This window comes from Meles meles, chromosome 14, assembly GCF_922984935.1.
Source record: "Meles meles chromosome 14, mMelMel3.1 paternal haplotype, whole genome shotgun sequence".
Classification (NCBI taxonomy): Eukaryota; Metazoa; Chordata; class Mammalia; order Carnivora; family Mustelidae; genus Meles; species Meles meles.
The window spans coordinates 9,207,142-9,233,805 of NC_060079.1; the positions used below are offsets into that span (position 1 = coordinate 9,207,142).

Sequence of the window (26,664 nt, forward strand, 5' to 3'; positions counted from 1 at the left end):
TTATTTTTTAAAGTAGGCTCCACACCCAACGTGGGGCTTGAACTCACAACCCTGAGATTGAGTCCCATGTCTACTGAGTGAGCCAGGCAGGCATTCCCTCAGCTCCTTCAGTCTTCTGCCAGCTGACTTGCTGGTGGTAGCAGGAATGGTGCTGAGTATCCAGGTACCACAGACTACCATTCCATGCGAGAACCATGGTGCCACAACCCCAAAGCTTGTCCCTTCATCTTGGTTTTGCCGCAAAGACTGCAAGCATACTCGGCATGCCAGCTTCTTTCGATTTTTGCCAACATTTTCCTGAGGGAGGCACCATAAGGGGGCAAAGGGGAATCCCCTATTTATCAATGATTTCTACCTTCTTGGTGTGTTTTATCAGGTTGCTGCAAACTGGGTCCCAGCCCAGAGAATAAACTTTTTTTTTTTAAAAACAGTACCGCATGGTACCACAGAACCTGTTTCACTTCTATATTCAAGGCTAGTTGGCTAGTACACTGCCCTATGATTTCAATAACCAATTTTTCTATAAAAAGTAGTTCTCACATTTTGATCTTGTAACTGGCGTTATCTGTGTCATTATGGTGCATCAACAGGGAAAAAAATGGCCCGGAGAATCCAGTTTTCAATATTGGTTCAAAGTTATAATGTGTGGGATTATCTATGCTCGTTCTGGGTAATGTTTTCATCCATAAAACTCAATTAAAATGATGATGAGATTGATAATCGAGAATCGTGTATAGTGAAGGACCATCATCTTTTCTTGTCTGAACCAATAAAATAGAGCCAAAACCTTTTTAAAAAATTATATATAGGGGCGCCTGGGTGGCTCAGTGGGTTAAAGCCTCTGCCTTCAGCTCGGGTCATGGTCCTGGGGTCCTGGGATCGAGGCCCGCATCGGGCTCTCTGCTCAGCAGGGAGCCTGCTTCCTCCCCTCTCTCTGCCTGCTTCTCTGCCTGCTTGTGATCTCTGTCTGTCAAATAAATAAATAAAATCTTTTAAAAAAATTATATGTAAACATAAAGTTGTGTGATAGAACTTCACAGGGAAAAATAGTTGAATTTGGATGGAAATTTCACTTCATGACCTGTTCGATATGGAAATAGAGAAGTGTTTTCTTCTGTTCAAGAATAGCTCCAGGGGTGCCTGGGTGGCTCAGTGGGTTAAAGCCTCTGCCTTAGGCTCAGGTCATGATCCCAGGGTCCTGGGATCGAGCCCCGCATCGGGCTCTCTGCTCAGCAGGGAGCCTGCTTCTCCCTCTCTCTCTGTCTGCCTCTGCCTACTTGTGATCTCTGTCTGTCAAATAAATAAATAAAATCTTAAAAAAAAAAAAGAATAGCTCCAGAGTAAGGAGAACAAGTAAGAAGTTATTTTCACGTGTCATCAATCGATAGAGTTTCCTGAGTATACTGAGTATCGAACTTTCCAAAGGTTGTTATTCTAAAAGCGGATAATTATTCGTGTGTTCGCCTATTTGTAAAAGTGACACTAAAGAATCTTTTATTTTACTTTATTTGGAGCTTAACTCATATAGAATATCTCCAGGTTAATAGCTGCTAAACTACCACATTTTTACTATTTCCCATATTCTCTTGTCTGATAATGAGTTGGATGTGAGTCATTGAGACAAGGTGTACCTCAGAGTAACTATTTTCCAGAAGTATTATAAGCATATGATGAATAAGATTTTTATGATAGAGAGATGCTCACCATAAAACAAAGGGAAAGTCCAGATGAAGCAATGTAAAAGAATAGTTCAGACAAAAGTACAAAAAAGGGTCCTAGATTACTGAACTTCAAAAAGAATTCATCAATCACAATTTCCAAACACATCAGCAGAAGGAGAAGAAAATTGCTCTCAGCAGCCCAGCTGAATGATGCTCGGAACATGTTAAGGACCCTGGCTGCTTGGCTGACTCTGCTTCCCCGCTGTTCAGTTCAGCCTTTCTAGAATTTGCTTTCTGTACCAGCACAGTACCTGCTTAGAGTGGGAGCTCAGTGAATGGCAGCTATTAGGAATGCCTTTTGGTAGGTCCTCGGGAATGGAATCCACATTGAAAAGGTATACCAAGAGGGCAGGCTCTGGGGTCAGGCTGTCCAGAGGCAAATCCCAGATCTGCTATTTACCCATCATGTGACCTTGAACATACTTGCCTAACTTCTGAGTTTTGGTTTACTCTCATTGAAAACGAAAATAACCATAGCATCATAGCTTTGTGTCAGGATTAAATGAGACAAGGCATAAAAAATAACTGGCAGAAAGTATTTGGTATACTTGAGCTATTCACACACAGAGGAAAGAAAAGCATAACCCGCTAGATATTTCCTATCTGTATCAGCCGATGCAAGTAAAACAAAACAAAACAAAGTATATACAATACATATCAAGGCTACTGAATCCATCAGGGTTAGGTTTAGCTACATGAAATAAATAAATACCCCTTCCCCACACATACATTCAAACCAGCAGTTTAGAAACACAAAAATTAATTTCTCTCATGCATAAAATAAACCAGGAGGTAGGCAGCCCAGGGCTGGTCAGTGGGTTCCCCGTTATCTGGATCCCAGTTCCTTTTCTCGAACTGCTTCACCTTGCTTAGTGATCTGCTCAAGGCTCTGGAAGGTACCTTGACCACGTGATCTTGTCCAAGCAGTGGAAAGGAGAAGAGGGGTAGGGGATAGCCCTGCCCTGACCCTCTAAAAACATTTGCCAGTAGCTGCATCCAACACGTCCAGGAACATTCCATTGGCCAGAACTTGGTCTCAGAGTCCCATCCAGCTACAAGAAGGCTAAGAAGTAGTCTTTACTCTGAGTGGTCCTGTGCCCAGCCAATAATTGGGGGCTCCAGAATAACAAAGGAGAGAATGACTATTGGGGAGGAAAATAGGGTTCCCTACCTCAGCCTAATACATAACAAACTGGCTCTGAGAGAGAAACATAATGACAATATTCAAGGGAAATGAAGACAACCCCAAGATTTATGTATTTGCTTACTTATCTGTTAGGGGCACAACCGTCAATCGTTTATTTTATTACGTTTTATGCTGCGGTCCAAACAATCATAAAAAGGATTATGTTCTGGGTCCCCCTAGAAATGCTCACCAGAGTGTCCTTCCTATTCTGCTCTCCTTGGCTTAAAAGCGAAGGAAAGCTCTTGGGAGGATTTCAAAGAAAAGCCACCAGAATGACTAACAGCTCAAAACAATATAGGATGGACTTTCAGGAATGGGAATGAGTCAGTCAGAGAAAGGAATGGGGAGAAGGTGACTACATAATGATGTTTCACTACAGAAAGGATTCTGACGCAGAGGAAGAGGGGGAGAGGGAGGAGGACAAGGAGCTGGCCAGCTGTTCATCTCCACTGAGGACTGAGGAGGGGAACCGGGGGGGGGGGGGCAGAAGTGACTTAGGGTGACTCGTGAGGAGAAAAGTGCTGGCAGGGGTTGGCTGTGTTGACCTGAAAGTTAAGTTCTGGTTTGCATGGGTAACAAAGAATGGTAACTTCCAGTATCAGTATATCACGAAATAGACGTTATAAGGAGAGAGGAATGAATTTTCTGTGTTAAGATACCATTGCTTGCAAGTCAAGATGGTACAATAAGGTGCATTTCACCCACTGCAAACAGTAAGCGATGCCTAACAAAATATACAAGGAGGAAAGAACGAAGAGAGAGCGCATGGCTTAGAAACAGGGTAATTGCTTAGGCGGGCCAGACACAGAAGAGAAACAGTAAGAGCCTGGGGAGGAGAAAACTGGGCCCCGGGCCCTGGGTCTCAAAACAGGCAGCTGTGGATGAGAATCCGGCTCCGCTCTAGGGTTCCACCTGGGGCTGCAGACCCAAGTCACACTCCTGGCTGAAGCCAGAGGCTGGGACACCAAATCCCCTTCCTCCCCTTTTCCCTTTCTCTTCTCCAAACCCGGCTCTCCAGGGGCTGGAGACTTTCCCTTTTGGGTTCTCCTGGTGGTCACACAGTGCATGAGGACACACAGGCACCTGTAGGCCTTCCTGCCTCTCTTCCCCTCCCTCTCCTTCCCGTCAAGTCTGCCATCTTTCTTACATTTTCCTTCTCTTCTAGAACTCCGATGAAGTCTTTTGTGCTCTGGATTCATGTTCGTTACAAAAACAAGTAATGTGACTGAACCCACAGAAAAGGAAAAGCACCCTATGTCATTAAACCCGTGTCATGATTAACCAGAAGATTTTTCTGAATTCTAGATACACTCAGAATCATGGCATGCTTTAGTTAGCTTCCTGTTTGGATCATGACTTTCTTATAGAGCGTTTGTTTTCCCCAATGGAAGTTTCTCATCTTCTTGTCTGTGTATGCGTGTGCGTGCGTCTTTTTTTATATGTGGTTGTGGAAATGTCTTTGCTTTATTGTTAAGAACTTGCACGTTCTTCAATATTCAGCATGTGTGATGAAATCTATTTTGTTCTTACAGTTCTTCACGGAGACTTTCCACTTCCTGCTTTAATTTGAACTGACAGCTTTCCAGGCCTATTGCACAAATGACCCCCTGCGGTTTCTTTTAGTGATTTCCTGAGTTTGATTCCCTGATTCTCAGCTTCTCCCGTCTCCCTCTTCTTGGATTCCTTCTCAGCCTGAGAGGAGTACATCCTCAATGATTCCTCCCCCCCCCCCCCCGAAAGGGTGTATGTAGAGATAAATTTTGTGGGTGCTTACCATTTTTAGTTTATCCTCACCCTACTTGTTTGACCGGATATAGGATTCTTGGTTGAAATAATTTTTCCTTAAAAACTCCGAGTCATTGTTTAACTGTCTTCTAGCAAGCAACGTTTCTTCAGATAAATCTGGGGCCAATGTGTACCTCATTTCCACCTGAGACACTTATTTTCTTTCCTTTCTGCAAAACATTAGTATTTTTCTTTCCTCTGAACACATCTAAATGTTGATACAGACCGCCCTCTGCCTTCACCAGAATGGGAGGTGGGCAAGAAGTTTTTTTAATCCAAACACTTGGATTTCTTCACTTCCGGAGAATTACATGTGGCTGTTTCCTTCAATACTTGCTCTTCATTCACTAATTTCTCCACCTGGAGCTCTTCACAGAGAGACATTAGATCCACATTTGTTAACCCTTCCTCGTTGCTGCTCTGTATTCTGGAAACCCTCTCTGTCCATCTCTTCCAGGTCGCTCCTTTTTTTTTTTTTTTAAATTTTATGTATTTATTTGACAGAAAGAGAGAGATCACAAGTAGGCAGAGAGACAGGCAGAGAGATATGTGGGGAAGCAGGCTCCCCGCTGAGCAGAGAGCCCAATGTGGGCTCTGACCAAGGACCCTGAGATCATGACCTGAGCAGAGGCTTAACCCACTGAGCCACCTAGGTGCCCTTCCGGGTCACTCTTTGACTGTTTGCTTCATTCAGTTCTTTTATTCAAAGTTTCCATGTTAGTAATCATGCTTTTAATTTTTGAGAGTTTTTCACTTTCTGAGTGTTCTTTTTTCATGGCCATCTGTTTCTATTCTTTTCTTCAATAGATAGTATGTCTTTTGGAGCTTAGATTAGAAAGTGTTTTCAAGTTCTATTTCTTGCCATTATCTGTCTCCCACTCTCTGAAACGATGTGTTCTGTTTGTGCAAATTGGTCTTTCACAGCATGCATTTCTTCTAAATGCCTCGTGATTTTGATTGACATGGATGATGGATGATGGGATATATTGACTTTTCCGGTCTACTCACCTGAGCTGCCTTTGCAGATAGGCAGGCCTGTTTACCCAAAAGCCTTGTCCTTCACCCCACTCCAATCCTCCACACCCCCATCAGCACAAGAGGCAAGCAGGAGGACGCTGGGTAAATGGGTGTGTCCTTCCCACAGGCAGGATTCTCAGAATTGCCAGAATAAAGAATTGCCTTGGAGAGTCTGAGAGGGGTGTCTCCTACCTGTGGCTTTTTGAGGGGGCCCTGGGTCTCTCAGCACCTGCTCTGCCTCCATCTACAGCTCCTCCCCCCTCCCCACCTCCATAGCTTTTACTTTGCTGGAGGAGGGGTGCATGGGGCTGTACCCAGTGCAAATGGTGATGCTCCAGACATTTAATGGAGGGCAGGGACTGAGTAGCTGAGCCATTCTATACATGGTCCTTCTATCCACCACCTCTTTCCTCCCAACCTACTGTCTCCATGTCTTGGAATTTCTCCAGAATTCTGCCAGGAAAAACAGCCACTACTTCCGTGGTGGCCTGGGGTTACCATTTTATCCTGCTGTGATCCCATCTACTTTCTATCCTCTATAAACTTTTCGAAATGTCTTGTCTGTGGATGGTGCTTTCTTATATTCAAGGCACCCATTGTCATTCCACTGTTTTTCTGTATCATTTCCCATTTTGGTGGGATCTGCTCAGCTCTGGGGTTACAACCGAGAAGAAAACCGACACAGTCCCTTCTCGCACGGAGTTTATGTTCTTGAGCAGTAAATAAGCAATTAGAGTTGAACAGACTACTCCGGCCTGTGCACAGTCAGTGTTGCAGTCTGCAGAACATCACACCGGTCCAGATGTGTGGGTAAGAAAAGGCCTGGAGGGGGAAAGGGTGTCTCAGCTGAAACAGAAGAACGAGCAAGTATTATGGCAAAGCCATCAGCATCTATAAACGGCTTCTGCTGGAGATGCCTGTGCACAGTATCCCCCTAATTCTCTCAGTAATCCGGTGACATAAACATTATCGATACCAGTTTAGAAGTAAGGAAATTGAGGATCCAAGAGGTTAAGTAACTTGTTCCAATCACGCAGCTAGGAAGTGGTAATGCTGGGACTTGAATCAGTTACGGGATCTCTAAAATCTACATGCTTTTCTGCATTAGGTGCCAATTTCTTTTTTTTCTTTTTCAACTTTAAAAATTGTGGTAAAACACACATAACATGAAATTCACTATCTTTTGTTTTTTTTTAAGATTTTATTTATTTATTTGACAGACAGAGAGATCACAAGTGGGCAGAAAGACAGGCAGAGAGAGAGAGAGAGGGAAGCAGGCTCCCTGCTGAGCAGAGAACCTGATGGGGGGGGCTCGATCCCAGGACCCTGAGATCATGACCCAACCCAAAGGCAGAGGCTTAACCCACTGAGCCACCCAGGTGCCTCAGAATTCACCATCTTGACCATTCTTGAGTATAACAGCTCATGGGCATTAAGGACAGTCACACAGTGGTCCGGCTAACACCATCCACCTGCAGAACTCTTCCCATCTTGCAAAACTGAAACTCTCTACCCTTTTCACAACAACTCCCTACTCCCCCTCCTTCCAGTCCTGGCACCCACAAGTCTAACTTCTGCCTCTATGTGACTGATGGCTCCAGGGACCTCATCTCATCGGAATTGCGCTGCATTTGTCTTTTTGTGACTGGCTTATTTCGCTCAGCATAATACCCTCAAGGTTCATCCACAGATGCCAATATCTTTTTCATCCCCTGTACTTCCTGATAATCTCTAAAAGGAAGAATGTGTCCCAGCTTGAGCTGCAACAGGGAGGATCAGGTTGTGATCAAACTTGATATTATTAAGAATCAGCACAGGACCCCAGACTTTGCCAAACCTCGAATCTTGCAGTGACTAGTGGATACGATCTGTCCCCACTATATATTAAAAAGTCAGAAAGTACACCACGTCTTGGCATTATAACTTTAATCAATGTGATCTAGAGAGCTTCCTGCTCAGTGACCTGACTCTTTAAATTCTATGTCTGAGAAAGAACCCTCCTTTAACATTGGATCACGGTTCATTCATTCATTCATTCATATACAAAGGTACCAGTATGGTGGGCACGTACCAGTGAACTGTTCTGTACCACATACTAGAATAGGAGGTGGTTGCCATCCGCACCTGCAGACCCCATCACCACCTTCTCCTCTCTGCCTTGTGTCCTACAGGCTGACCCGTTGAGTTGGCTTTCAGTGGGGTTTGGCTCATTGGAGGCACTAGCCGGAGACTGGAGAGTGGTTGGCATATTTATTATCCTGGCTTTCTCTCCACGGGCTTGCTGTGGGTTCTGTTCCAAAGGCAACACTTTTCTGGCACCTGGTATGCAGCTAATGACCTAGAAAATGCTTTCACTACTCCCCTTCTCTATCAGCAAAAAATAATTAAAAGTGGTGAGCCTTCCCATGTCAGGGACAGCACTGTATCTTAACTGTCTTGCCTCAGGGCTAAATCAAATCCTGCTGTTGTAATATGATCTGGAGGGACTTGTTTGTCTTGCTATTCTGCAAAACATCACACTGGCCCATTACGTGTGTGGCATTATGCTAACTGGATCCAGGGAGCAGGAGGGGGCAAGCATCTTAGGCACACTGGTGAGACATGTGCCTGCTAAGGAGTTGGGAGATAACCCCCCGGAAGTCCAGGGCTGCTATATCGAGGGGGTTCACAGGGGTCCAGTGGTCTGGAGCATGCTGGGATACCTCCTCCTACAAGAGAGGCACAGTTCTTGCACCTTACGCTAAATGCTACACAGGAAGTACAACACTTCATGGGTTTCTTTGGATTTTAGAGGCAACACAAACCATAGTTTTATATATTGCTCTGACCTAATTATTGGGTAGCTTACAAGGCTCCCAGTTTTTTGTTTTTTGTTTTTAAGATTTCATTTATTTTTGAGAGCGAGAGAGAACATGACAGGGGGCGTAGAGGGAGAGGGAGAAGCAGACTCCCTGCTGAGCAGGAGCCCAATGTGTGACTCGATCCCCGGGCCCTGAGATCATGACCTGAGCTGAAGGCAGACGCTTAACTGACCGAGCCACCCAGGAGTCCAAGGCTCCCAGTTTTGAGAGGGCACAGGTCCTGTAAGATCTTGAAACAGGTCCAAGCCGCATTACAAGCAGTCTGAGCAGTTGACCCAATAGAGGAGAATCTGTGGCCAACAGAGACGCTGTGAGCAGCCCTCGTTCACACCCGCAGAGAAACAGATAAAGTCAACTGCTGACAACGATTTTCACTTGAAAAGCAGTTCCTGGACTGCCTGAGAGTCTCAACAGAGCCTGAACATCTAACCCTGGGTCACAAATGACTATGTGAGTTTAACTATCATGACCTGGGTGTACTCAGTGGGATTCATTGTAAAATGTAAATGATATATGCGAGGCCAATCTCTGGCAGATCTGGAAACCACAGACTTCAGGATTGGGTGGTTTAGGCTGCCATGGTGCCTCTTCCCACGGCCTCAGTGCCCCTCTCTCAACACACACTGATGGCTTTAAAGGGGAGTTCCCTGTAGCCACTTATGGAGGAAAAAGTGGAGGCCAAATTTATTAATGGATGTATGTGGTATGATGGACCCAGACAGAAGTGATAAGCCACCCAACTATAGCCCCGCTCAGGGATGACTTCTAGAGAAGTGAAGGTAATCCTCCCCGTGGGCAAAGCCTCAGCTATTATATCTGGTTAACTTTGTATGGAAGGGAAAGTGGTCTGAAGACTAACCATCTGATTCCTGGGCAGTGGCTAACAGGTGCACCAGGTCTGCATGTTCAGTGATATGGCTGGGGCACTGGTATGTGGATGGGCTTCTGGAATGTGCATGGAGCGTAAAGATATGTATTTCCCACGTAAATACCCACCAGAGCATCTACTGGGAAGGAGGTGCTCAGTAATTGCACTAGTCATCTCAGGCCACCATAATAAAATTCCACAGACTGAGTGGCTTAAACAACAGACATTTCCTTTTTCACAGTTGTGAAAGTTTTAAGTCCAAGATCAAGTTGCTGTCAGGGTCGGTTGCTGGTGAGACTTCTCTTCCTGTTGAAGGCTGCCTTCTCTTGGTGTCCTCACATGCAAGGAGAAAGAGCTCTCTGATGTCTCTTGTTTTTTGATTCTTTGTTTCTTCATTTATTTCTATATTTCTGTATTTCTTTATAACTTCCCCCCTGCTTTATTAAGACATAATTGACATAGAATCTTCCTCTTCTTAAAAGGGCCCCACTCTTATGGCTTCATTTAGCCTTATTTCCTCCTTACGACTGTATCTCCGAATGCAGAAACACTGAGGGTTAGGGTTTCAACACATGAAAAAAATTGTAAGACATTTGGGGAAATGTGATCAGTCACTGGATACTGAGGGTATTAAGGGGCTGTTGTTCATTTTCTAAAGTGTCATAATGGTATTCAGGTGATGTCCTTTAGAGATGCATACCGAGACATTTATAGATGAATGAGCTAATGATTGGATTTGCTTCAGACTAATTTCGAAGAGGAGGAAGTGGGTGCCGGCATGGATGAAACAAGATTAGCCATGAGTTGGTAATTATTGAGAGTGGGTCATTAGTACATGAAGGTTCATTATACTAGACAATTTTATATATGTTTGAAGTTTTCTGTAATAAAATTTTTTTCTTAATCTTTAGCAATCAGTGTAAAAATATAAAGCATTGAGGCTTGAAGTGAAGTTCAAAGGAAAGTCATCCTGGGATGCGGGTGAGAATGTTGGAGCAGCTGGGCAAGAGGATGCTACTTGGCACTTTCTCTCAAAGTTAGTTTGTAGATACTGACTTTTCCCATGGGGAGGTGGAATGCAGATTGTTTCTTTATTTTTTAAAGTGAGGCATAAGGGTGCCTGGGTGGCTCAGTCAGTTAAGCGCCCAACTCTTGATTTCGGCTCAGTTCATGATCTCAAGGCAGTGAGAATGAGCCCTGTATTGGGCTCCGCACTCAGCATGGAGTCTAATTCAGATTCTCTCCCTCAGCCTTCCCCCTCCCCCCGCAAATACATAAATAAATCTTTTTTAAAAAGATAAATTGTGATATAATGGACATGTAATATTATATTAGTTTTGGGTTTACAACATAAGGATTTGATATAGGTATATATTGCAAAATGATTGCCACAAGAAATCTCGTTAATGCTATCACCACATGTAGTTATAATTTTTTTTCTTGTGATGAAAACTTTTAAGATTGCCTCTTTAGGAACTTTTATTTATTTTTTTATTTCTTTTAAAGATTTTATTTATTTATTCGACAGACAAAGATCACAAGTAGGCAGAGAGGCAGGCAGAGAGAGGAGGAAGCAGGCTCTCGGAGCAAAGAGCCCGATGCGGGGCTCGATTCCAGGACCTCGGGCTCATGACCGGAGCCGAAAGCAGAGGCTTTAACCCACTGAACCACCCGGGCGCCCCCTTTAGGAACTTTTAAATACACAATACAGTACTGTTAACTATAGTCACCATGCTGTACATTACATCCCAGGACTTATTTACTTTATAACTGGAAGATTGTACCTTTTGACCCCCGATACCCATTTTCCCCACCCCCGAACTGCTTCCTCTGGCAACCACCACTCTCTCCTCGGTGAGTTTTGTTTCTTTAGATTCTAGGTATACGTGAGGCCATATACTATTTATCGTTCTATCTTTGGCTTGTTTCATTTAGCAGAATGCCCTCAAGATCCATCCATGTTGTCACCAATGGCAGGATCTTCTTGTGTTTTGACTGAATTTTATATATTTTTCCTCTTTATCCATTCAGTCATAAATGGACACTTAGGTTGTTTCCATATCTTGACTATTGTAAATAATGTTACAATGATCATAAGGGTGCACATATATTTCAAGTTAGTGTTTCATTTCCTTCAAATAAATACCCAAAAGTGAAATTGCTCTATCATGATAATTTTTTTTTTTGAGGAACCTCCATACTGTTTTCCACAGTGGCTGCTGATGGTTCTCCTTTCTCCACATCCTTGTCAATACTTACTATGTCTTGTCTTTTTGAGACTAGTCATTCTAAGTGGTATAAGGGGATATTTCATTGCAATTTTGATTGCATTTCTCTGATGAATGATGTTGAGCTCTTTCATGTACCTTTTTATTCAATTATTTCTTTATGATCAGATTTACCAAGTCTAGTATTTGGTACTAAATACCAAAATGGTAATTCCAGCTGCTTCCGGATTAAAGTGGGAATAAGAATCTTAAAAAGAAAGACCTTTCTCCCAATCTTCCTGATCAAAGATATGGAAAAATGGCATGCAGGAAGGAAAGCAATTCTGACTACCCAGAGCTTCTCAAGCGACGTTACGCATCACCTGGGGACTTGGTCAAACGCTGATCCAACAGGTCTGGGTCAAGGCCAACATTCTAAATTCTAACCACATTCCAGGTGACGTTGTCTTTGGACCCCACTTGGAGCACAGGCCATGGCTTTGTGGTGCACAGAAGTGTTACAGTTTAGAATTATCTGGGGGCTTTTAAGAAGTACTAATGGCTAAGTCCTTCTAGAGATTCTGATTCAATTTAACTAGAGCTTGGGTATTATTTTTTAAAAGTCTCCCATATATTCTTAACAATTCCTTAGAGGAATATTTTTAGGACCAAGTGACATAGTCTATTATTTCCAATGCACCGATGATGCATCTTGAATGAATCATTCATTCAATCATCCATTCATTTATTCAATTTCCAACTCTAATGATTGAATGTTCTATTTTAGAGAAATTATATCTATGAATTCTTCACGTTTCTAGCATCTTCTAGAAATATCTACATTCTTTCTACTGGATTTTCACTGGGTTACCTACTATATAATGAAGTTAACTCTGAATAGCATCCTTCCCACAAATTTCACACTAAGCTGCTGCTTTTGGAACTAGACAATAGCACAGGAGAACAAAATTAAATAGTCTAGACAAGGAAGAAGAAACATCTATTTTCAGTTTATATTTTATTGGAGGTGACTTGCCAGTCGGATGATATTTAAAATTATCCAGAATAAAAAAAGAATGGGTAGTTTATGAACATCTTCTTTGTTCATTCTCAAGCACTTCCCTGAGTTATTATGCAGAAGGAACCTTCTAGGTAACTTTAGCAGTCTGCATCTATCCAATGTTTTCAGAAAGGAAGGTAGAAATATGATATTTTACTCTTGCCATGGATGTCCTTATGGAGTCTCCCTATGCACACAAGCAAAAGTCATGTGTACTGGTGGAATTGCTGGATTATAGGGTATGTGAGTATTCAACTACCAATATATTACCAAATTGTGTCCAAAGTGGGTGGGTATATTTATCGTCCCATCAGCAGTGTATGAGTTTCTATTCATCTTTGAGACTTGTGATTATACGACTTCTTAACTTTAGCCCCTTTAGTGGGTTTTATCTGCTATATCATTACAGTATGGATTTGTATTTCCTTCATTACTAAAGAAGTTGAGTAATTTTTCATGTTTATTCACATTTTGTATTTCTTCTCCCTGTGAAATCTCTGTTTGGACAGTTCCTGCATTGGTTGTCTTTTTCTGTTTGTTTTATAGGATTAATCTGAATACTACCATCTTCCTCAGCCACAGGCATCGCAACTATCTTCTCCCAGTTTGTAATTTGTTTTTGCCCTTCCTTTTGGTGTCTCTTAATGAACAGAAGTTCTCCATTTTAATAAGGTCAGAGGTGTCTATCTTTCTGATTAGAACTTCTTTCGTCTTAACTATTTGTCCTTACACAAAGATAAAAAAGATAGTCTTCTATTTCTAGAAGACTTTATACATTTAAATATTTAATCCTTCTGGAATTCAGTGTCAAATGCCCACTCTTAAGGACTATTCACATGTGGAAAAGAAAGCCACAAATGTCTCCCAGGAAAACTTGCCTGGTGTCTACTCTATGGCTTATGATATCCTCCTCTTATACATATTTTGAGTCTCACTTCCTTGCAGGCCAAAAGCAGAAACCAACATGGGTACCCTTACCATCGTAGTTACTTCAGCTTGACCTGGTAGAGTGAAGTAGTTTCCCAGTTCTCAATCCCAACAGATCTGATGAGGGCAATAAAATACTTCTGAACATAAACCCTAAGCACTGAACAAAATACCCTCAAAAGGTGTACTTTTAGGCCTCCATGTTATATGACTGCAGTTTTGATAACCATTAAAAGGACTTTCTATGAAAACAACAACTCTAGTAACTCCTATGTAATTGCACCAAATAACACAAAACAACCAATTAATGATACTGAATTTAAAAACAACAACTACAAGCCAACTCTTCTGTCAAATCTACATCTTAATGGCACAAACTTGACCAAAGGAGGGATGCAGGAAGGCAACACTGACACATTACGCTATTTCCAACATAACTGAGCATTTCATAGACAGCAATTGGGAAAAAAGTAAAGTACTTTGCCTTCTGAAATAAAAATAACAAGGCCACCCCAACTGGCTTGGACCATCAAGCAATTAAAATATTGAATATCCTGTAAACCTGGTTTCCAAACAAAAGCAATTCTACTTGTGATTTTGCTATGTTGATATCTGAGAATACGCCTTGGTCTTTATGACTACAGTCATGTAAGGAAGTTGTCTATGGCCAGCATTAGCACACTAGTATAAACTTGCAAACCTTGATAACTCTGTGGTTTATGTGATCAAATGTTTACTTGGTCCTCTATTTGGGGAGCCAATCCTTCTGAAGTCTGATTTCTCTGTTTTCTTTGCAAATACTTTCCCTTTTAAAACTGTGTCTCTGAGCCCTCCTTGGCATTGTTCAGTTGGATGCTTCATTTGCTTCTTGGTCATCTTCTTGCTTGGTACTTCAAGCTTTCAGTGTGATGACGTTTTCTTTGTTCACAGCTCACCCACACACCTCATGTTTTGACTGGGAGTATTTTCATTGGCATTTTACACAGACTCATCCTGGATACTATCCACAAATGAGCTCTTGGCTTCCTCCTAAAGCAGCAATCCATGGATATGTTCTCTCAAAAACATGTAAGAGGAAACAAAACCACACTTGTAATGCTTTTTGTTCTGTCTGAACCTAAGCAAAACCTTGCAGTTAGAATTAAATCAGTCATTAAATTAATGACTGATTTTAGCAATTTTTTTAAAATCTGAAGCCTTCCTTCTCAGTAGGGAAAAAAAAAAACAACAAAAAATAAACAGTATTTTCAACCTTATAAACACCTGTAATAATGAAAGATCTTGGGCCTATATGACTCAGCAGTTTTCTCCCATTTGGACAGAGTTTACTTGTCTTCTTAGGATGGCTGTGGCCAAACTGCAATATTTGTGGCTCCCTTGGGACAGATCTTCACATTCTCACCCTTGCCTGGGGTCCTAGGACACAAGGTTGATGCAGAGGCCCTACGGTAGACATATTTTTGAATGTGTAGAGATGGAAATCGTCAGGGACATCACAAAATGAGTTGGCTTTTAGGTCAAACCTAGAGCATGTCCACCTTCTGCAAGTTTAGGTTCATGTGGAGAATGGTGCTAGGTTTAGATAACACATCTTCATATCCTCCTCTGAGGCTCACAACTCGGAATCCAAGCTCTGAAGACACAGGGAATGTTCCTTGGCAATGGGCAGACTCCAAGCAAACACCCGTATCCCATTTCTATCCCACCCCAACATCTGACACCCCACATGTCTCAGAGAATGTGAGACAACTGGTGGTTAGTGGATCCAAAATCATAACCCCATAAAATTTGAGCATATAGCATCAAATGCTTATCACAGGCACGAGCACCCTGGTCTCAGTCACCAGCCTCCCAAGGGCCATGTTGACTTGGATCTTCTGTATCTGAAAAATGTCAAGACACTGAGGACAAATGAATAGCCCATCCTGATTCTTTCTCACCAAATGCTATAGGCAGGTGAAGCATAAGTTGTTTCCAAGATATCAAGCAGAGGTCTTCAAAAATAGTTGAGTAAAAGGAAGAGATGGATTCTTTTCTGAGTTTTCTGTTACGCTCACATAGAAGTTTGCCATTGTAAGACCCTTGTTCAGTGCTGTATTCTGTACTCCAACTCTCTGAAAAGGCTCACCAAGTGTCCCGCTACCAGATTTTCCTGGATTTACTTATTCCAGGAGAACTGAAAGTACTTTGAGTGTGACAAGCCTTTTGTCAGTCTGTATCACCAAGGCGTCAAGGCACCTTAGACAGAAGCTATATGCATACATTATAGCATAGGGTTCTGAAAAGACTAAAAAGAGTTTTTAGTGTTGTTGTTGTTTGGCTCCAGGCATTAAAAGAAATCTTTGCCTAATCACTAGCTCACTAGTAAGCTAATGGAATAGAAACATAAGTGGCCACACAGAACAAAAAATATCGTTTAAAAATTAGTTCAGAAAAGTCATTTTTTAAAAAAGATTTTATTTATTTATTTGACAGAGATCACAAGTAGGCAGAGAGGCAGGCAGAGAGAAAGGAAGGGAAGCAGGCTCCCTGCTGGGCAGAGAGCTAGATGCAGGGCTCAATCCCAGGACCCTGGGATCATGACCTAAGCCAAAGGCAGAGGCTTCAACCCATTGGGCCACCCAGGCGCCCCCAGAAAAGTCATTTTAAAAAACAAGCAACAATAGTCACAACAAACAGTAACAGCTCAGTTATGTCTTAGTGTGTATCTCTCAGATTTTATATTACTTGGGAGTTCGCTGAGCTTCTTGGGTGAGAGCCTCATTCCTCCCATCAAATTTGGGAGTCTTGGCCCTTATTTCTTCAAATGTTCTTTCTGATCCTTTCTCTTTCTTTTTACCTTCTGGGGATTCTGGGGATTCTGTGTATATTGGTATGCTTGATGGTATTCATATCATGGAGGGGGGAGTGATTTCTAAACTTGCCACATTATAACATTCCAAATATCGAGTTTTCAATGAAAGATTATAAAATTACATGCAAAAGAAAGAAAGAACCATTCATAGGAAGAAAGAAATTAATGGTTCTTGAGGAAGCCCAGACATTGGATTTTACAGAATTTAAATGAACTGTCTTAAATATGCTCAAATGGCTAAAGAAACCATTGAGGGGGGGGAACTAGGAGGATGATGTCTCACCAAATGGAAAATATTAATAAAGACACAGAAATTTAAAAAAAAATTCTGCAGTTGAAGAGTGCAATTACTGAAATGAAAAACTGACTACAGAGTTTCAAAAGCAGATCTGAGTAGGCAGAAGAAAGAACCAGTAAATATGAGATTATCCAGCCTGAGGAGCATAAGGAAAAAAGAATGAAAAAATGGACAGAGTCCATGAGACCTGTAGAATACCATCGAACATACCAATATACACAGAATAGGTATCCCCAGAAGCTAAGAAGAAAGAGAAAGGATCAGAAAGAAAATCTGAGGAAATAATGGCCAAGACTCCCAAATTTGATGAGAGACATGAAGCTCTCACCCAAGAAGCTCAGTGAACTCCAAGTAACATAAAATCCAAGAGATACATACTAAGACCTATCATAACCAAGTTATCAAAAGCCCAGGACTAAGAAAGCAGGAAGAGGGAGACAACTCCTCAGGTACAAGGGATTATCAATAAAATTAACAGCTGATTTCTCATGAAGAAACTATGGAGGCCAGAGGCAATGGATGACAAACTTAAAGTACTGAAAGAGAAAAACTGTCAACCAAGAGTTCTATATTTGACAAAACCATTCTTCAAAAAGAATAAATAAATAAATAAATAAATAGAATAAATAGAAATTAAGACATTCCCAGATCAACAAAAACTGAGGAAATTTGTCAGTAGTAGACCAGCTCTACAAGAAATGCTAAAGTGAGTCTTTTAGGCTAAAATAAAAGGACAATACACAGTAACCTGCAGCCTTATAAAGATGTAAAGAACACCAGTAAAGGTAACTATACACATATATACAAAAGCCAGCATTATTTTATTTTTGGTTTGTAACTTCTTGGTTTTTCTTTTTCATATATGATAAAAGACACATGCATAAAAATAGTTGTTTATCTATTTTGATCCACGCATAATATAGAAAGATATCATTTGTGACAATAGCGACATAAAAGGGGGACATAACATATATGTAGTTACATAGGAGCAAAGTTGTTTTTTAAGATGTATTTACTAATTTTAGACAGAGAGAGAGCATGAGCAGGAGCAACAGAGAGTAAAGGAGAATCTCAAGCAGTCTCCATATGCGACCTGACATGGGGTCCGATCTCATGACTCTGAGAGCACAACCTGAGCCAAAACCAAGAGTATGACTCTCAACCAACTACATCACCCAGGCACCCCAGGAGTGAAGTTACTGAAACTAACTTAGCATATATTCAAACCAGATTCTTATAAATAACAGTAATTGTTAACAATTAACAGCCAGGGTAATCACTAGGAAAATAACTAAAATGTATATAAGTGAAAAAATGAGAAGAGAAACAAAACAGTGCAATATGAAAACGTTAAACACAAAAGAAAGCATGAATAAGGCATTGAGGAGCAAAAATGGTATTAGACATATAGAAAGCAAATAGCAAAATGGCCAGAGTAAGTACTTTCTTATCAATAATCACATTAAATGAAATGTATTAAACTCTCTAATAAGACAGACATTGACATAATTAATTAATTAAATTTTAAAATGATTCAGCTATGTAGTCTCTACAAGAGACTCATTTTGGATCTAAAGACTCAAATAGGTTGAAAATGAAAAGATGGAAAAAGATGCCATGTAAATCATAATCAAAAGAAGGTTGGGTAGCTATACTAATATCAAATAAAGTAGAATTTTAAAAAAAGATTATTACAAAAGAAAAACAGACATTATATATTTATAAAAGCATCAAGCCATCAAGAAGATATAACAATTATATCTAATAAAAGATTCCCAATACAAAAGCTAAAAAATGTACAAGGACCTCCAGATATAAATCCTAATAAAATATCTCCAAAGCATATGAAGCACCGAATAAAAATGCCTAATAAAAGAGCCACAAGACATATGAAGCAAAAAAACAGACAAAATTAAATGGAGAAATAGAGAGTGCCATAATAATAGTTGGAGATTTCAATATACCATTTTCAATAATGGATAGAACAACTAGACAAAAGATCATCAATGAAATAGAAGACTTGAACAATGCTATAAGCCAGCCAGAACAACCGACATACATAGAACACTCCATTCAAAAACAGTAGAATACACATTCTTCTCAAGTGTACATAAAAAATTCTCCAGAGTAGACTATATGTTAAGCCACAAAAGAAGTCTTAATAAATTTTAAAAGATTAAAATCAAAGTATCTCATCTGATCATAATAGAATAAAACTTAAAATCAATAACAGAAGAAAATCTGGAAATTTTAAAATTACATGAAACAACAATTGGGTCAAAGAAGAAATCACGAGACAAATTAGAAATGACTTTGAGACAAATGAAAATGACAACACAATATACCCCAAATTTATGGAATGAATTAATCAGCACCCAGAGGGGAATGTATAGCTGCGAATGCCTATGTTAAAAAACGAAAAAAGTTCTCAAATCAATAACCTAATTGCACACCTTAAGAAACTAGGTAAATAAAAGCAAACTAAATCTAAAGCTGGAAGGAGAGGGGCGCCTGGGTGGCTCAGTGGGTTAAAGCCTCTGCCTTCAGCTCAGGTCATGATCCCAGGGTGCTGGGATCGAGCCCCGCGTTGGGCGGAGCCTCTTTCTCTGCCTGCCTCTCTGCCTACTTGTGACATCTGTCAACAAAAAAAAAAAGCTGGAAGGAGCAAGGAAATAATAATGATTAGAGTGGAGATAAACCAAATAGAAAATAGAAAAACAACAGGAAGAATCAAGGAAACCAAAGCCTAGTTCTTTGAAAACAGTTCAACAAAACTGACAATTTTTAAGCCAGAAGACCAAGAGAAATAGACAGCAGACGCAGATTACTAAAATCAGAAATGAAAGTGGGGACCTAACTGCCGACACTGCAGGAATAAAAAGGATTAGAAAATACTATGAACAGCCACTCTGGGAAACAGTATGGAGGTTCCTCAAAAAGTTAAAAATAGAGCTACCCTAGGACTCAGCAATTGTACACCTGGGTATTAATCCAAAGGATACCAACATAGAGATTCAAAGGGGCACCTGCACCCCAATGTTTACAGCAGCAATGCCCATAATAGCCAAACTATGGAAAGAGCCCAGACATCCATCAAAAGATAAGTGGATAAAAAAGATGTGAGATAGAGATATATATATGATGGAATATTACTCAGCCATCAAAAAGAATGAAACCTTGCCAGTTGCAAAAACCTAGATAGAACTAGAGGGTTTTATGCTAAGTGAAATAAATCAGTCAGAGAAAGACAAATACCATATGATTTCACTCATATTTGGAATTTAAGAAACAAAACAAATGAGGATAGGGGAAGGGAAGGAAAAATAAAGTAAGATGAAAACTGAGAGAGAGGCAAACCATAAGGGACTCTGAACTCCAAGAAGCAAACTGAGGGTTGCTGGAGGGGAGGAGGGTGGGGGATGGGGCAACTGGGTGATGGGCATTAAGGAGAGCACTTGATGTAATGAGCACTGGGTATTATATGCAACTGATGAATCACTAAATTCTGCCTCTGAAACTACTAAAAAAATATTATGAACAATCAGACTCTAGCAAAGTAGAGAACCCAGATGAAACTACCAAAACTGACTCAAGAAGAAATAGAAAATCTTAACAAATCTATAACAAGTAAAGAGATTTGATCAGTATTTAAGGTTTCCCAAAAAGAAAAGGCCAGGAACAGATGGCTTGTTTCACTGCTGAATTCTACCAAACATTTTTTTTTTAATTAATGAATTCTACCAAACATTTAAAAAGAATTAACACCAATCCTTCCCAAAGTATTCCAAAAAATCGTACAGAACACTTGCTTATCCTTTTTATCAGGTAGCATTACCTTAATACCAAAGCCAAACAGGGATATCACAAGAAAAGGAAACTACAGACCAGTACCCTTTATGAATATAGATTCAAAAACTCAACAAACTACTAGAAAACCGAATCCAAACAGAGTCCTGGATTTCATTCATCCCAGGATTTCAAGAGTGGTTCAACATTTGAAAATGAATCAATAAAATACAGCACATAAATAGAATAAAGAGGGAAAAAAACTTCATGATTATCTCAACTGACAAACAAAAAGTATTCAACACTATTCAGCACACTTTCATGATAAAAGCACTCATGAAAGTAGAAATAGAAGACAACTTCCTCAACACAGTAAAGGACATTTTAGAAAACCCTCAGCTAACATTATACACAGTGGTGAAAGTCTGAAAAGATTCCCCCTGTGATCAGGAGCAAGACAAAATTGCCCACTTTCCCCATCTTCTACTCAACATTGCACTAAAAGTCTTAGCCAAAGGAATGTGACAAGGAAAAGAAATAAAGGCGTCCAAATAGGAAAGGGGCAAGTAAAACTACTTGTAGATGACATCATCTTTTATATAGTATCTCATAAAGAATCCACACAAGGGGCGCCTGGGTGGCTCAGTGGTTTGGGCTTCTGCCTTCGGCTCGGGTCATGATCTCGCGGTCCTGGGATCGAGTCCCGCGTCGGGCTCTCTGCTCGGCGGGGAGCCTGCTTCCTCCTCTCTCTCTGCCTGCCTCTCTGCCTAGTTGTGGTTTCTCTCTGTCAAATAAAAAAAAAAAAAAAAAAAAAGAATCCACACAAAAACGTTTCAAGCTAATGAATGACTTCAGCAAAGTTATGGGATTCCGTACCAACATACAAGTTAGATGTATTTCTAGGTGCCAGGAATGAACAATCCTAAAAGACAAAGTAAGGAGATAATTTCATTCATAAAACCATCAAAAAGAATAAAATATTTAGAAATAAATTTAATCATGGAGGTTCAGGATTTGCATGCCACAAAACTACAAAACATTCTTGAAAGAAATAAAAGCAAAAAAAAAAAAAAAAAAGAAATAAAAGCAGACCTGAATAAATAGAAAGCCATCTTGTGTTCATGGACTGGAAGATTTGACATTGTTAATATGGCAAAAATTCTCAAAGGGATCTACAAATGCAGTATGATCCTTATCAAAATTCCAACTGCCTTTTTCTCCAGAAACTGACAAGTTGATCCTAAAATCTTTAGGAAATTTCGAGGGACTCTAATACCCAAAATAATCATTAAAAATAAGGTCAAAGTTGAAAGACTCAGATTTTTCTGCTTCAAAACATAATGCAAAGCCACAGTGATCAAAACATTGTGGTGTTGGTATAAGGATAAACATATGCATCAATGGAATAGAACTGAACATCCAAAAATAAGCCTAAATATCTCTGTCAACTGACTTTTGACATGAATGCCAAGATCATATAGTTGGGAACAAAATCTCTCTTCAACAAATAGTGCTTGAACAATTAGACAGCTATATGTAAAAAAATGAAATGGATTCTTACCTTACTTATACCATATGCAAAATTATCACAAAATGTATTGAAATCCTCAGTGTAAGAGCTAAAACTATACAAGTATTAGAAAGCATAAAGGCAAATCTTTGTGACCTTGGATTTGGCAATGGTTTCTTAGATACAAAACAAAAGGCACAAGCAACAAAAGAAAAAAATAGATAAATTGGACCACATCAAAATTAAACTTTTTTTTAAATTAAACTTTTTTGCATCTAAAAATACTATTAAGAAAGTGAAAAGACAGGTGGCATTTGGTGACATTGACCATGCCCGCACTGTCACCTCCCACGAGGCACTGGCAGGTCGGGTGGAGTAGGCGGCCATGGGGGCCTTGTGCGGCCTGCACAGACTGGTGGGAAGTTATTTCAGTTTATATGAAAGAGATGTTTCCTCATCTCTAAGATTTACCAGAAATCTTGATTTGAAAACAATAAATGGATTATGCACCAAACCACAAAAAAGACCAAAAGCTCCACCCTACACTTAGAGCTGCAGAGTGCCATTACACAAACCTACAAGTTGGGAGAGGAAGATCCTGATATCGCCAGGTCACTTCAAAAAGGAAGATGAGATCCCAGCGGCTATCTCGTTCAAGACGGCTGATGCTGCCAAGAACAAGATCTGGGGGAAGATGAGCTATGTAATGATTGCCCTGTGGCAAGAAGCATCTTGGTGGTTACTGAGGGCAAGAAGGCAGGTCATCAAAGGAAACGAGTCTTTAACAAGACTGAACTTGGAGAAGAAAGCTTGCCTGAAAGAGGAAGCAGCCACGAAGGTCAAAACAGTAGCAGAGGTATCCATGTTGGCTGGATTTTGAAAACGCAGGAGTAACATTGCAGCAGTTAGCAGGATTAAAAAGAACATGAAATGCGGATCCATTTCAGGAAACGAGGCTTTGCACACACTTATAATTTTCCCATTTCTGCTCTGGCGATACATACACCTTTCCTTAAAGGGAAAAAAAGAAAGAAAGAAAGTGAAAGGACACCCATGGATGGAAAGGGAGAAAATATTTTCAAATCATATATATCCAAAGTATGTGAACACTTACCACCCAACAACGAAAAGACTAACAACCCAAATTAAAAAAACACGAAGGACTTGAATAGACATTTCTCCAACTAAGATACATATCCATGACCAATTAAACCATGGGAAGATCTCCACAGCATCACTCGTTAGGGAAATGCAAACCAAAACCACAATGAGATACCATTTTATATCTTTAGCATGGATCTACCAAGAAAAAAATGGCAAATAATTGTTGGCCAGGATATAAAAAAACATTGCTGGTGAGAGCATAAAATGACACAGCTGTTGTGGAAAACAGTTTGGCGGTACCCCCAAAAATTAAACAAAGAAGTAACAAAAACCCCAGCAACTCCACTACGTGGAATTCCAAAAGAACTGAAAACAGGAACTTGAACAGACCCTCATATGTCAATGTGAATTGCCACAATATTTATGAGTCAAAAAGGTGGGAGCAACCCCAATGTCCATCTGCTAATGAATGGATAAACAAAAATGGTATATCCATACAACGGGGTATTACTCAGCCATGAAAAGAACTGAAATTCTTACATCGGCGGCAGCATGCATAGACCTTGAAAACATCGTGCTAAGTGAAATAAGCCAGATCACAAAAGGACAAAAATTGTACGATCCTATTTGTATCAGGCACCGGGAAGAGTCAAATTCACAGAGACAGAGAGCAGAATGGTGGCTGGCAAAGGCTGGGGGGAGGGAGGAAACGGGAAGTTTCAATGGGGACAGAGTTTCAGTTTTGCAGAATGACAACATGCTGGAGATGGACGGTGGTGACGGTTGCCCAACACTGTAAATGTACTTAATGCCACCGAACTGTGCTCCTACAAATGCTTAAAATGGTAAATTTCATGTTGTGTATACTTCACCATCATAAAAAATTTATACCTTAGAATCGTCTTGAAAAAATAGCCTCAAAAATATTTCAAGAATGACAACGCTGAGGACGCCTGGGTGTCTCAGTCATTCAGCATTTGCCTTAGGCTCAGGTCGTGATCCCAGGGTCCTGGGATCAAGCCCCGCATTGCATTTGGCTCCCTGCTCAGCTTCGGGAAGCCTGCTTCTCCCTCTCGCACTCCCTCTGCTTGTGTTCCGTCTCTCACTGTCTCTCTGTCAAATAAATACAGAAAGTCTTAAAAAAAAAAAAAAAAAGAATGGCAATGTTGTTAGAATGAATATATAACTTTTGAGAGTAACAGCTTTTAAAGGTACAGTGTTTATTTAAATGTACAATTCGGCTGCATTTAGTGTATTCAGGGTGTTGTATGACCATCACCTCTAAAAAAGTACAATGTTTATTTAAATGTACAATTCAGTGGCTCAGTGGGTTAAAGCCTCTGCCTTGGGCTTAGGTCATGATCGGGAGCCTGCTTCCTCCTCTCTCTCTGCCTGCCTCTTTGCCTACTTGTGATCTCTCTCTCTGTCAAAAACAACAACAACAACAACAACAACACTTTAAATGTACAATTCAGCTGCATTTAGTGTATTTGGGGTGTTGTACGACCATCACCACTATCTACTTCCAGAGCACCGCATCAACACAAAAGGAAACCCTGGACTAGTTAAGTGGCCCCTGAAAATCCTTTTTATGCTTTCTGTCTCTGGATTTAGCTATTCTGGACATCTCATATGAATGGACTCATACAATACAGGGCCTTCTGCGTTGGTCTTCTTTCACTTAGCATAAAGTTTCTGAAGTTCATTCATGATGAAGCATGGATCAGTACTTCATTTCTTTTTCTTTTTCCTTTTCTCTTTTTGTGCGTTAAGGAGGGTGTTTACCTTTTTTATTTACCTTATTGTCAGACACATTATTTTGATAATTTTTAAAATGGCTTCTAAAGTCTATAATGGCTCCAACTGCTGACTAATCTTTCCCTCATAAGCTGCTTACTTCTTTTTCGAGATCCACTTTGGAATCTGATTCTTTTTCCTTTTTTTTAATGAAAAATTTTCGAGCATACAGAAGGACTAGAATAATGACCACCTCTATGCATTGCCTCGTTTTAATAGTAACATCTTGCCATTGTTTCATCTGTTTTTCACTGAAGTTTTTGAAAGTAAATGAGGCAGAACATTTGGGTGATGTCCCAGTGTGTCCAAAGTTTCTCATGTTTCCTCACCTTCTCAGGGAAATCTCCTGACCTTCTTTTCTCCATTTATCTCACATAAAATGTCCAACACGAGTCCCTCATTCATCACTGACTCCTAGTCTCTCAGTAATCCCAGAAGAGATTCCTGTGTGATTGTTCCTAGGATTGCCTCCTCCTTCTGAGAGCACGTCCCCTTCGTTCCACCCAGATTGTTCTCTCAGGAGCTACAGCTGTGGTATAACTTCACACACAGAGCTCTGCCTCCCATCACAGTTGATGGGTCTAGAAGTCTAGTGGCCTAAGGAGCACTTTCCCACTGATCTTGGACTTAGGCCAGAGGGTTGAGGTGGTTTTCCTTTAATTTGTGGTTCTGTATTTCATTTTCAACATGATGAAATACATATCCACGTACACATCAGAAATAAGAATATGTACCCATTTTACAAATTGTTAAACATACGAACACACAATAAAAAACAATTAGCAAGCTGGAAAAATATCACCTTGCTGAAAAATTCAACATTTGTTATTTATATAGCAAATTCTTAAATATCTACCTAGCCCTAGAAATGTGTAGATCCTTTTGCTAGATCATGTATTACTGAGTGAAAATAATTTGTTCACAGTTTTGTAGCCTCTGATAAAATATACTTCTCAAGGGTAGGGACATAATCATGTACATCGGTAATAATTCAAAATGTGTTTGAGTACATGTGTCCCAAGAATGTTCTCTCACCTATTCCTAGAGCTTGATGCAGCCTCCTCTAGCAAGACCTCCCTGATCTCCCAGACAAGGATCATGTGTTACTGATGTTCTCATAGTCTCGGCTGGTCATTCATGGTACCAAAAAAGATTATTGTTAAATAATCTAATGACTAGTTTAGTATCTGTTTCCCTGGAGAATACCTCATTTCCCTAAAGACATAGACTTTGTTCCCCTCTCAGGAATGGGTCCCAGTATCAAGCAGGCACATAATCAAAGGCTTGGTAAAAGATTAATGAGTAAATATGTCACACCACAGAGAATTTTATAAAGAAAGGACTTCACAATTTTTGTAAGTTGTCTTACTTCTGGTTTGTATAAAGAGTGAGAATGGAGAACGGGGTGCATACTACAGAGGAAGGCATGAGCAAATGGAAGTTTCTAGCATTTGAGGCTTTTTTTCTCTCCCAGCTTCCAGTCAAATGTCAATTAGAGCAAAGTTTACTTTTTATTAGATAAAAAGTATTGTATTGTATTGTATTACATACAATCATAGTAATTTCTCATTTTGGCGTCCTGTGTTTCAAAATCTTTAAAGCTGTATGGTGACAGATGTTAACTAGACTGTTTGTGATCATTTCACAATATATACAAAGATTGAATCATAATGTTGTGCACCT

At 40.2% G+C, this 26,664-nt stretch overlaps 1 protein-coding gene and 1 pseudogene across 2 annotated transcripts in view; one reads left to right on the forward strand and one right to left on the reverse strand.

Moving 5' to 3' along the window:
- USP12 (ubiquitin specific peptidase 12) overlaps window positions 1–26,664 on the reverse strand; it is a 161,379-nt gene that overhangs the window by 122,802 nt on the left and 11,913 nt on the right. The window lies entirely within an intron of this gene.
- On the forward strand, window positions 21,658–23,081 carry LOC123925282 (annotated as a pseudogene).